Consider the following 12,082-nt stretch of genomic DNA (forward strand, 5'->3'; position numbering starts at 1 on the left):
GAGGGAGGCCATGGCTTTCCATGGGCTTTCTGGGTTTGTGGAATAAAACACATATGGAAATCTCCAGCCCAGGACTTGGCTCATAGCTGGAGCTTGATAACTATGGTTCCCTTTTCTCTCCTTTGAGGACTGTCCTCCTTCACCAGAATAACCGACATTGATTCACTGCGTATTTTGCGGTGGTTGTTGTGTTTCCTGTGGTAACCCTCCTGTGAATGAAACCTGTGCAGAGGAGTTGTTTTTAACAGAAGCTTTAATTAAGTCTGTCACTTAAATGTGTATCTACTGACCACCATTTGTTTCGACTATTCTATTAATTTACTTTATTTGTGTAATAGTTGATGCATTTACTAAAGGATCTATAACACATGTAAGTTTTGAAGCATGATGATAAAGCCCATACTCTTTTTTTTTAAGATTGGCACCTGAACTAACATCTCTTGCCACTCTTTGTTTTGTTTTGTTTTTCCTCCTTCTTCTCCCCAAAGCCCCCCAGTACATAGTTGTATAATCTAGTTGCAGGTCCTTCTAGTTGTGGCATGTGGGATGCCGCCTCAGCATGGCCTGATGAGCAGTGCCATGTCCACCCCCAGGATCTGAACCGGTGAAACCCTGGGCCGCCGCAGCGGAGCACATGAACTTAACTGCTTGGCCACGGGGCCGGCCCCTCTTCTTTTTCTGTTGTATAAAATAGTTTGTATGAGATTGGAATGTTCTGTGCCTAGACTGTTTTTCAGTCGTTGCTGTAAAAACCATCTGGGACTGGTGCTTTTTTGTTTTTGTTTTTTTAATGGGAGGATTTTAACCACTCATTCAATTTCTTCAATAGTTTTAGAATTATTTTAGGATTATTTGAGTTTTCCATTTTTTCTTGATTTAGGCTTGGTAAATTATATGTTTTTCTAAGAATTTGAAGAATTCTAAGAATTTATACTTATCACCAAAGTTTTAAAACTTATTGTGACTCTTCATAAATCTCTTCGGTTTTATCTGCTCTGTATTAATTTTTGCTGTCTTCAAACAATTATTTGTATTAGACACATTATGAGTAGTAATAGTAATAGAAGTGATAGTATTTGTGTCACACTTTGCAGGTATTATTTTACTATCTTCCAGTTGCCATTGCAACAGTTTTAAACCCTGTTCTCAGTCTAATTGTTGTCCCTTTAAATGCCCTTTCTCTCTGGCTTCTCTTAAAATCTTTGTCTTAGTCTTTGGTATTCTGCAGTTTCACCACAAAATGTCTAGTTGAAGATTTCTTATCGTGCTTGGTGTGTATGTGCTTCCTGTTTTCTGGATTCAAATCTTTTATCATTTCTATGAAATTCTCAGCTGCTGTCTTCTCAAATGCTGACTCATTTCTATTCTTTCTGGCCATACTTTCTAGGATTCCTACTTAAGTTTCTTGATCTATCCTCGTGTCCATTAAGCTTGCTTTTATCCTCTCTTCCCCTGTCTCCTTGTGTTACATTCTGGGACATTTCTTCAGTTCCTTCTTCCAGTGCACTCACTTTCTTCATTTGGGTCTAATCTGCTTCTTAACTATTCTATTGAGTGTTAAATTTCAATGACTTTTTTTTTTCATGTTTTAACTTCTTTTGGTTTGGTAGTCACGTGTGGCTGGTTGCTTGTGATAGTCCCTGATCCTTGTTCATTTTTAGACATCTTTTATTTTCTTAAACATTTAACATAATATTTCATATTCTGTGTCTGATTATTCTAATATCTGAAGTGTTTTGTGGTCTAAATCTGTTGGTTATTTCTGCTGTCTCTCACAATGGCTTCTTCTCTTGCATGTTATGTAATAGGATTTTGAGATCAAATTTAATTGAACAGAGATTCAATCTCTTTTAATCTTGGAAGGCTTGTCTTTGCTTTTGGTGGGAGTCTGAGAGTGCTCTTGATTGGGATCACTTTGGCTCCATTTGAGGGTCCTGGTTTATCAATGGAATCTCAGGTTCAGTTCCTCAAACATATGATGTGGTAGGGAGTGGGGTCTGGAGGGCACAGACATTTATAGATCCTAATGTGGAATGGGCATTAGCTCTCTGGCACCCTGCGTTGATTTTCTTGAGCTTGTTGCTTACAGATAGGATTTTGGGTTACTTCTCCCACCTTCCTCCTTCCCTCCTACTTTCTCTCCAACTGATTTTTAAATCTCTTGTTAGTTTCCCTCTGTCCTCCCAAGCCCAGAAATGTTTTGAGAATTACGTTTGCTGTCACTGATCTCAGGTCTAGTTGTCCTGCAATAGGAAAGTCCATCAGAGACTGTGGTCCTCTACCTCCCACAGAGGAAGTTTCAATACCTTCTCCTCATGTCCGGAAATTCTAGATTAGGGAGGATGTTATTACTGATACATTACTAACTACAGAGGATTAGTTGCCTATATAATAGAACAAATATATATTATTCAAAGCTTCGTAAAACTTTCATTTTGCATAGTAAATATGAATGAGTAATGAACTTACATTACTTTTATTTATGCTTATGTTCTCTCTCTGTCTCTAGCTTTAGAAGGTAGGTTGTAATTTGTATGGTTCATTCTGAGAATTCAGTAACTTCATTACTACTTTCTACAACTTAGTGCCATATAAAGAGATGGTTTATGAGGATTTGAAGGTAAATACTTACCAAGGTGTAAATAATTGGGAGAGGTTTCCTTTAGAAGAGGTAGAATTATTAAGACATGCTAAATCACAGAAGGGATACTGTGTGAAGATAGTCTGTAAGTACGAAATGGATTGGAAGAAAGCGTAGAGGTAAGAGAGTTCAGAAGGCGTGAAAGAAGAGTATGTGAGGAGACCTGCTGCCCGCCTTTGTAAGTCAGGGGCAGTCTAGAAGGGAACCTTTTAAAAGGCAACAGTAGTTTTCAGATGTAGTGAGCTACTGGAGACATGACAGTGCTCTGATAAAGTGAGTGATGTGCACTCGAGGCTGCACGCCTGGTCCGAGTCGCGGTTTCAGGCAGGGAACAGACCTTTCTGTCTGCCTTTTTATCTCCAGTGGGAGCACTTGTACCCCTTGGAGGTTGACCTCCAGCCTCCTTTGCCTATAGCTTCAAATCTGTGTACCACTTAGAGTTTCTGTTGTTGCTGGTTCATGGAGATGTTTATCACGATTTTTATTGAGGTTATCACTCTTTAATTTTACTCTTCTTTTAAAAACATGTTTCCTCTATCATTGCTATGTGTTTCAAATGGGAGTGTGGGGATGATGGTGTGGGACCCTGTAAAATGAGTTTACATTGCCATCTTGACCAGAATGTAAATGTTTTACGTGGCCATCCTGTTTACTCCTTTCCTTCTGAGGTAGATTCTGTCTTCCCAGTTTTTATTGATGAAGGAATGGGGCCTTTGTCATGTTAGGTGATTTATCCAAGACAGCACATCATCAAATGATAGAGATTTAACCTCTGGTTTCACTCTAGAACCCATTTGCTTAACTTGATGTCATGCTGCTTACCACTTAGGAGTCCTGATATTCTCCTGCTTCTCAAGCTATAATCCACAGGCCATCTATACCAATGTGTACCTATTCTTGTACAATTTATTCATTTATTAGACGCATTTATTGAGTACCTACTATATGTCAGGCACACTTTTAGGTGCTGGAGATATGGCAGTGGGTAAGATAGAACTCTCTGCCCTCATGGAGCATATGTTACATTTCATGGTAAACTGAAGAGTCCACTGGTAAGAATGGACTATGTCAGAGCTCTAGTAATGACCTTTGGAGTCACAGAAAATTCTGCATAGCCCTTTTCAGAAGTGACACTTTGGTAGTGGCCCTTGAGGTGGCTACCTGCCTAGGGGAAAAAGAGGGTTGATGTAGAAATGTAAGGCACCTCGTGAGTGGGCTTCAAGGTCAAATAATTCACTTGACTTTGAGAACCTTCTGGATTCAGCAGTTGAGGAATTGTTTTAATGGTCCATGGGATTTGTTTTAATCAGGTATGGTAAGACACACAGACATGAAAATGATTAGCGTGAAGGAAGAAGTTTTTATTGTACTCACGGTGCCAGATAAACAGGGGGTGTGGCATTCCATGCAGGGCTGTACAGAGAAGCACAAAGGTAAAATGAGCGGGCAGAGAGAGAGATTGAGGGTGGGAACCTTTATTGTGACTTTTACACACATGGGCAATAATGTGGGAAGTAATGGGCAAGGCAGGGTAAGCGATCTAAACAGGGTTAGGATTGGATAGTTTGAGTCATATCAGTGGGCTCCAGGCTGTAGGGGTGGTCCCTAGTTCTTCTGTACCTGGTCCCCCTGTGATTCAGGCAGGGGGATAGTGTCCCAGAGTGTGAGAGTCCATAAAAGAAGGTGGTTGGGGGTATGGGTTTGGGCTGGGATTGGTTGGTTTGCATATCAAAGGCATGCTGGTAGGTACTATCTCTAGGAATTAGCTATTCCTGGGAGGGGGCACTCCCTCCCAGCTCAGCAAGGCCCCAGGTGTCAGAGCATCACGAATACAGAAAATAAGAAAATATAGTTAATACAGAGGTATTGTTTCAAGCTGTCTGTCATGTTATACGTCATCCTTCTTTAGTAGAGAAATGGAATAGTTTGGAGTTATTTTATGGTTAAGAAAGCTTCTAGATTTTGATAGCAGGGTATTTCGTTAGCCTCCCACACCCCAATTAAAATATACATGGACAAAAAAGGTTTAATTTCAAAACTTACACATGTTCTGGCCTTGGAATGCTACTCATTCAGCTATTTTTCAAATATCACAGAGTTAGAAATCACAGATACACAGGGCATTTGATTTCTAGACTCCTTATTTTTAAATTTATCCAAATTGCTCCACCAGATTGTATAAACTCTGTTTTTTTGTTTTTTCCTTCCTGGAATCTTGAACAGGTTCTTTGTGGCCTGCCAAGTGTGGCCCAAGCTGGTCTAAAACTCAGAACCACCCCAGGGTCCCTGTGTGCTTTCTTGCCCATTTGGTTGTTGATGTTGCTCTGTCACACGCATACTGCTTTGTTTGTTGCCTCTTTACCTCTTTTCGAATGGTTTCACTTCTGCCTCTTGGTTTATGCAATTCTTTTTTCAGGGTCTGCCCTTTGCTCTCCTCCTCATCTGCTCGTTCTTTCAGGCTCTGTTCACACTCACTGATTTCTTTTGGCAGCTCAGCTAGAGATGCCCATTCTTTTCTGTGAACTCATACAGTACAGCTCCCGCTTGTTACCATTTGGCTGTAGCTGGGTGTTCTTAGTTTTCCCTTAAGGTGGCTCTGTCTTAGCTGCCTAATGAGGCTATAAAGTTCCTGAGGCCAGCAACCGTTACTTATAATTCTTTGTGTCCCCCTCAGTGATTTGCACCTATTAATGTTTATTGTTGTTTTTAAAATTCTACATGTAAGTGAAATCATGCAGTATTTTTCTTTCGTCTGACTTATTTCACTTAAGAATACCCTCTAGGCCCATCAGTGTTGTTGCAAATAGCAAGATTTCATTCTTTTTAATGGTTGAGTAGCATTCCATTGTATATGTTGGATTAAACCCTCTTAAATTCTCAGCTTATCTCTCATGGGGTTGTTTGGTATTTTTATATTAAAACCATTTTCTTTTCTCACCTAGATAAAAGAGATGGGAAAAAGATAGCAGAGGAACTGGCTAAGTTTAGATAGGGCTTTGACACTGACAGGCTGTGTGGTCTTAAGGTCTTAACCTTTCCTTACCTTGGCTTACATGACTATAAAGTGAGGGAATGGGACTGGATGAATTCTGGGGTCTTTTCCAGCTCTACCAACCTAGGATGCTACAAATATGGCTTTGTTTGAAGTCTCTGAACAAGAGTCTTCAAAACAAGAAGTTCATGGAGAAATCTTTTTTAGCATGAAATTTAATTTTATGCTTTCATTTAGTCTTAAATATTAAACTGATTTGACTCTGATTAGCTTTTGCATATCTAAACATCTCAGTTGCTTTTTTTCTCTAGAGTAGCTCTGTTCAATAGAACTTTCTGTGATGATGGGAATATTCTGTATCTGCTATCCAGTTAGGTAAGCACTAGCCATATGGGCTATTTAGTGCTTAAAATGTGAGTAGTGTGACTGAGTGACTTAAATTTTAATTTAAAGTAATTTTATTTGATTTAAATTTTAAATTTAAATAGCCATATGTGGCTAGTGGCTACTGATTAGACAGAGAAGCTCTGTATTCTTCCAGCAGAGCCTTGTTACCTCATTTGAAAGACTTCTTCTTTGTCAACACTTGGTTAAATCCTCAGTATGTTGCATATCTGTTTCCTCATGGGGCAGGGGACTTAAGGTTTAGGGTTTTACTGAAATGGTTTCCCTAGGCTTCTCAGGCGTTGTTACCAAAGTGCCCTTGGCTGAGGGGAATGCGCATTTACCTCCATGGGTTAGGGAAACATGGCTCCGAAGTGGCCTTCTGAAAATTGAAAAGCCATACACAATTTCATTCTACTCTTCATGCTTGTCCTAAGATAGAAATAATATTTTAAATAATGGTCAGTCAAATTACATAGTACTTCATCTCCCCATCATACCTTCCACCTTCCCTCCACCCCCCGCTCCCTCCAAGATAAAGAAAACACCTTCAGTGTCATTTCCGGAAAATGCATCTGTTTCTCCTTCACCCCTCCTTTGGTGGGGAGATGTGGGTTGGAGAAGCATGGACATAAGAGGCAAGCTGTAGCAGGTGAGCCACCCAGAGATGCGGATAATATGTGGGCTTCTTCAGAGGCAGACAGAGGAAGAGGAGTAATACTATGGCCAATAGTTTTTGTTTCTCTTTTACTGTTGAAGATGACAGTTTGGTTGTTTGAAATTTACTGTAGGCTCCTGCCTACTGTCTCCCTTCCCTCCCTGCAGTGTGGACATAGTGCTGGATTGGAGGCAGAATTTTATGTGTGTGGAGTCTTGCTGGGTGTAGTTATGTTTGGGAGTCATAATTGATTGGCAGTGAATCCAGGGCTGTAGTGGAATCTCTGTCTTACTTTAATAGAATTCAACACTGGGTCTCTTGTTCTTCATTGTTCCAAGTGAGCTTATATAGATGGTGGATTTAGCCTCTAATTCTTTTTCTCAAAATAGAGGGAGAGGACTTTTAATAGTTTTCCTGATAATAATAACACAACTGGATCCAGTGCAGTGCCCGGAATTGTGGAAAAGAAGGTGAAACAAACGACTGGTTTTCACTCTCGTTACAACTACTTTGTATATGCCATCTGATAATTTGAGTATTGACTTTATTTCCCATACAAATGCATTTATTTATGACTTTTCACATTTAATAGTACCATTCTACTTCAGATATTAATAATGAAGAAGAATTGCCTGAAGAAAAACTAGAATTATGAATATAATAGGATTATAAACAGTTCTGAGATGTTTATTTGCATTTTCCCCCACACCTCTTTTCCCCTCCGCCATCTTCCTCCTCCTTTTGTTGGGACTGTATATCTTTTATAAGATATACAGTGAATGAAAACAAATTAGAATCTTCTGCAGAGGTTCAATGGAAATGCTTGCGCTGAATCATAGGTAAGTCAACACGTTCAGGGCAGGTGCTCTACAGGATTAAGTCACAAGCTTTTTTCTTTCTTCATACGATGACTAATGCCTTTTCTTATGAGCAAATAACACATGGCAAGACAGCAGAATTGTACTTTTACAGTTAACTAGTTTCCACAGCCCCTGCCTTCTTTTGCTTCATTTGTCATTACTTCTTCCAGATTATCCATTGTGCAGAAATACTTCCATGCTCCTCCCTCCTCCTCACACTGAGGTAAAGGACTTTATTCCATAAACCTCTCACACTGTTATTGCTTTTTTATTTCTTGTGCCCATAAGATATAACTTTACTGTTATTGAGTGGAGGAGGGACAAGAACAAATAAAATGAACAAGAAATACAGATTCTTTCTAAGTCTTTGGAATTTAAGTTCTTGTTGAGGGTTTCAAATATTTGGATGCTTCAGTGAATTTTTTTCTTTTAAAATAAAGATTCCAATTTTGAATGCAGCTCCTGGGTCACTCACATAATTCTAAATGACTGATTGCAACTGAAAAAAAGCCTGAGTCAGTTCAAATTTCCTGGAGAACATTTTAAAAAGAACTGAGCTTACAGAGACACCCATCTCTCATCCCTAAACATGTCCTGAGTTCCACTTGGCAAGCAAAATCAGTGCCACTGGTTGTTATGACCAGCATATTGGGTCACCTTTATGACATCAGGAGTATATTTAATGTGTTATATGTTTTTAAATGATGATAGAGATGTATAATTATCATGGCTTTCTTCATAATGTTAACCATACTTGTTTTTCTTAATGTTGAGCCCTTGGTTGGGAACAACTCCAGATGATAGCGTTATTGTTATGGCTTAGTGGGATGATTTCTGATACTCCTTGAGACCCCCTCTGCAGGGATCACAGTAGAGGGCTGGGTAGCCAGTCCTACCCTTTCTCACTGGTCTCATGTGTTGCCTCTGATGGTGAATTAGCTCATTACCTGCGCCTTGGTGCCATGCCCTATACTGGATACCAGGGAAATGATTAAACACTGGGCCCAGGTCTTTTATTTCTATAGCATGAGGTTATTCTGGTATCTGCTTTTGGTCATGAAAAGTTTATAATTCTCTGCAAACAGGAAGATGGAAACAAAACATAACATCTAGTTCTTTCTGGAGATTCTTTGAATGCATTGTTTGTGGTTGAAATTTGATTATCTTATTATAGCATATTAATAATTTGAATTAGACTACAGGTGTCTGAGTTAAAAGGAGCCATTTTCAATGGGCATTTTAACTTATAAGTTTAATATTCAAGTCTACAGTTTTCCTTATTCCTTGAGACTTATAGGTGAGAAACTCGGGATTGACCCAACAGGGTGTACTGAATTACTCAGTTCACCTTGAGGGAGAGAAAACTGAAGACAAGATGTTTGTGAAAGTCTGAAATTACATTCTTGTGATTATCTCTGCAGCCCAGGTGCCCTGAGTTTCCTGGCATGCTGGCCCTTATCACGTAGTGTGCCACTCGACTTGTCGGTAACTGACACTCTTAGGAGCAGGTCTCTTGGAAGGCAGCACTAGCAAATGCTTCCAAGAACCCTTTAAAGGCAGATGGTAGAAACCGCATTAGGGCTAAATATATGGAAAATTCACAGTAAGACTTGAGCATGTTGTATTTATTGTTAGAACAGCAGAAGATTTGTAAAGAGCTTTCTCTCTCCCTTTAAATTAAATGGAATTAATGGGTTAACACAATTTAGATGAGTTTGTTTGTCTTTTTATAAATTTAGGAGAGAGTTGTACAAATATTTGCTGTGTTGTAAATTTTCTGTGGCTTGTTTTATTTGGATGTGTAGTGTGGCTGTCACAGAGTGACACCTAGTGTTTGATGCGCTGTGACACTGGGCGGGTTGGAAGGGACAAGTCTGGCTTGAAGCGTGCAGTGCACCAGCTGCTCCTGCAGACCTTGGACACTTGCTGAGTGAACTTGGCGGATTGGCCAGTCCTGAGCCTGTTACAGGTCTGCGACACTAATTGTGCTGAGTCGAGCATTTCAATCCTCTAAGTTTCTGGGATGGTGGGAACAACCTGGTGGCATCTCACTGGGGCTTTGTTATTTCTCTACTCATCACTTACCTGGAAACTCTCTGGAAGTGAATTTTTGTTTTGTGGAAAATGGCACAGAAAAGACAGCCAACTGGTTGTGCTGGTACCAAAATTGAAGAGATATGAAAAAATGCCATTTTTAGCCAGGAAATAGAAGCTTCCATTAAATGAAGAAGAGCATGGCAGATTTGATTGTGACAGATCTCCCATGTAAGATGCTTGTGTGAAAAGAAGAAGACTGTTGAATCTGTTTCAGTGAGTGCTTTATTAGGGGCAAAACCATGTATTATGGTCAGGATTATATGCTACTAATTAGGGGATTTATGAAGGTTGCTGGATGTTCTCTCATTAAAAATGAAGAGTCTAGTGCAATTTGATTTTCTTTGAAAAGACATTAGACCTTTGCATGATCTTAAGCAAAGTGAAAAAATAAAATCTTAGAATCTGTCAACTGCCTATGCTTCCAAGTTTTTGAATATTGTATGTTTAGTACCTAATAAAAATGGTTTCCTATCTGTATCTGTCTGTTTATTTTGATCAATACTGATAGGGTTTCCACTCCGTGGTTCTGCCCATTGTGTGCTGCTGTTCTTTGATACCCTCTTCTGTGTACTACCTCAGCCTTCGTTCGGAGCCTCAGTTTCTCCTCTACTGGAGCATCTTGATAACTAGACTTTTGGTCTGTGATATTCTGCCCCTGCTGTCTCCCTCACCCACCTGGAATGCTCTCTGTGTAATGTAATTCTGATTCCCATGGCCTTTAGGTCAAAGGTCGAACTCCCCAGCAGGGCATTCAAGGCCCTTCCTTCTCTGACCTCTGCCTCCCTCTCCATCCCTTGTCACTCGTCTTGCTTCTGTCCCCACTGGCAACCTTTTGAAGGTCCACAGACAAAGCAGGGCTTTTTTTTTTTTTTTTGATGCTCCTGCTGCTTAAAATGCCCTTCTTCTGCCTAAAAGGCCCTTCTTTTCCTGGCTCGCTCAAGTGTGCCCTTCAGGAATCAGTTCAAGGATGGTCTCCCTTTGGAAGTGTGTCTTGTCTGTACTTCCTTCCTTCCTTTGCAGGTACTGACGTCCCTGATGGTCTTGCCTTTTTTCCCTTAGGGCTGTAGCTTTTAGAGCAGCAACAGTGTCCTTCTTTCTCTCTCTCTCTAATCCCTTGCATGGTATCTGGCACAAAAGGGGCCTTAGTAGGAATATTTATTAACCAATCAAATAAACGGTTGATTCAGGGGATATTTGTTTTAATTATCTACACTACTGCCAATTCAAATCCCTATCTATAGCTTAGCGATTTGCAGTACTTGAAGAGGATTTCATTATTATGAAAGTTGCTTTTCTTTTTATTGATTTCTTCCTTAAAACACCTTTCTCAACGTTTTGATTTTAAAACCTGCTTTTGTTTTTTGCCTCTTGTTTCAGCTTTGACTAATTTTTGTTATACAGCATTTACATTGTTGATGACTTTTAGTCTATAATTATAGTTGTGTATGTGTGTGTGTTTTTAACTTGAATGTTGCTCAGGAGAGTGTTTTACAATCTCCAAAGTAATTGAGAATTTTTTAGTTTAAGCTCTCAGTGGTGGACTTTCAGTGCATTGAGTTTACTTGTGGCCTGTGCAACTCCTACACTGAGGGTTTTAGTCACAAGGATTAGAAAAAGAAATTTTAGTAGATGTTTCATGAACGTTAGGATCTGTGAAGTGAAATTTTCTCTCTCTATATATGTATATCTATTAACTGGCCTTACTATATTCAGATCAGCTGTATTCTACTCTATTGCCTGTTTTATCTGTCAAAGATAGAATACGTTAAAATCTCCCATTATAAATGTTTCCCCCCTCAGTTTCTGTATATGTTTCATTTTCATGTATTTTTGTATTTGTTTTATTTTTATGCTATGTTATTTCTTGCATAAAGGTTCATGAGTATTAAAGCTAAATTGTGAATTACATTTTCAATGTGTTTGAAATAGTTCCTTTTGTCCCACTTAGAGTCTTTTCACTTGATGTTGATCCTGCTTTGCTGTGTGCCTGTGCCAATGTGCACCTGATATGTCATTTTCTGTATTTTATTGTTAATCTTTCTGTTTGAAAGCTGATTCTGATTGACTTGGTCTGTGGTAGGGGAATTGAACCTATTTATATTTATTTTTTGTATGATAATCAACAATTTTTGTTTTTGTTCTACTTTTGTTTTTGGAGAGGTCACTGACTTTCACTTTATGGAATATGCTTTGTGATTTGGAAGATGTACTTCCTATTTTCTGTCATTCCAATAATTATCTCTAACTTAACAAAATACTGTTTGAACCTTTTCTTCTAATTATCCATTTCAAGAATAAAGCAGTATTTGATGCATTTACTTTAATCTCATATGTCTTCTGTACTTCTCACTTCTCAGCTACTTTAAGCATTTTAGATCCAGATTATTTTATTATAATAATTTTAGAATTTTAATCATTCTCTTATTTTAATCATTTTGACGACTTACTTG

The 12,082-nt window shown here is 39.0% G+C and overlaps 1 protein-coding gene across 9 annotated transcripts in view; it reads left to right on the forward strand.

The window, feature by feature from the left end:
• The window catches only part of RALGAPA2 (Ral GTPase activating protein catalytic subunit alpha 2), a 319,858-nt gene that overhangs the window by 41,569 nt on the left and 266,207 nt on the right, over positions 1-12,082 (forward strand). The window lies entirely within an intron of this gene.

The sequence above is a fragment of the Equus asinus genome, chromosome 15 (assembly GCF_041296235.1).
Source record: "Equus asinus isolate D_3611 breed Donkey chromosome 15, EquAss-T2T_v2, whole genome shotgun sequence".
Taxonomy (NCBI): domain Eukaryota; kingdom Metazoa; phylum Chordata; class Mammalia; order Perissodactyla; family Equidae; genus Equus; species Equus asinus.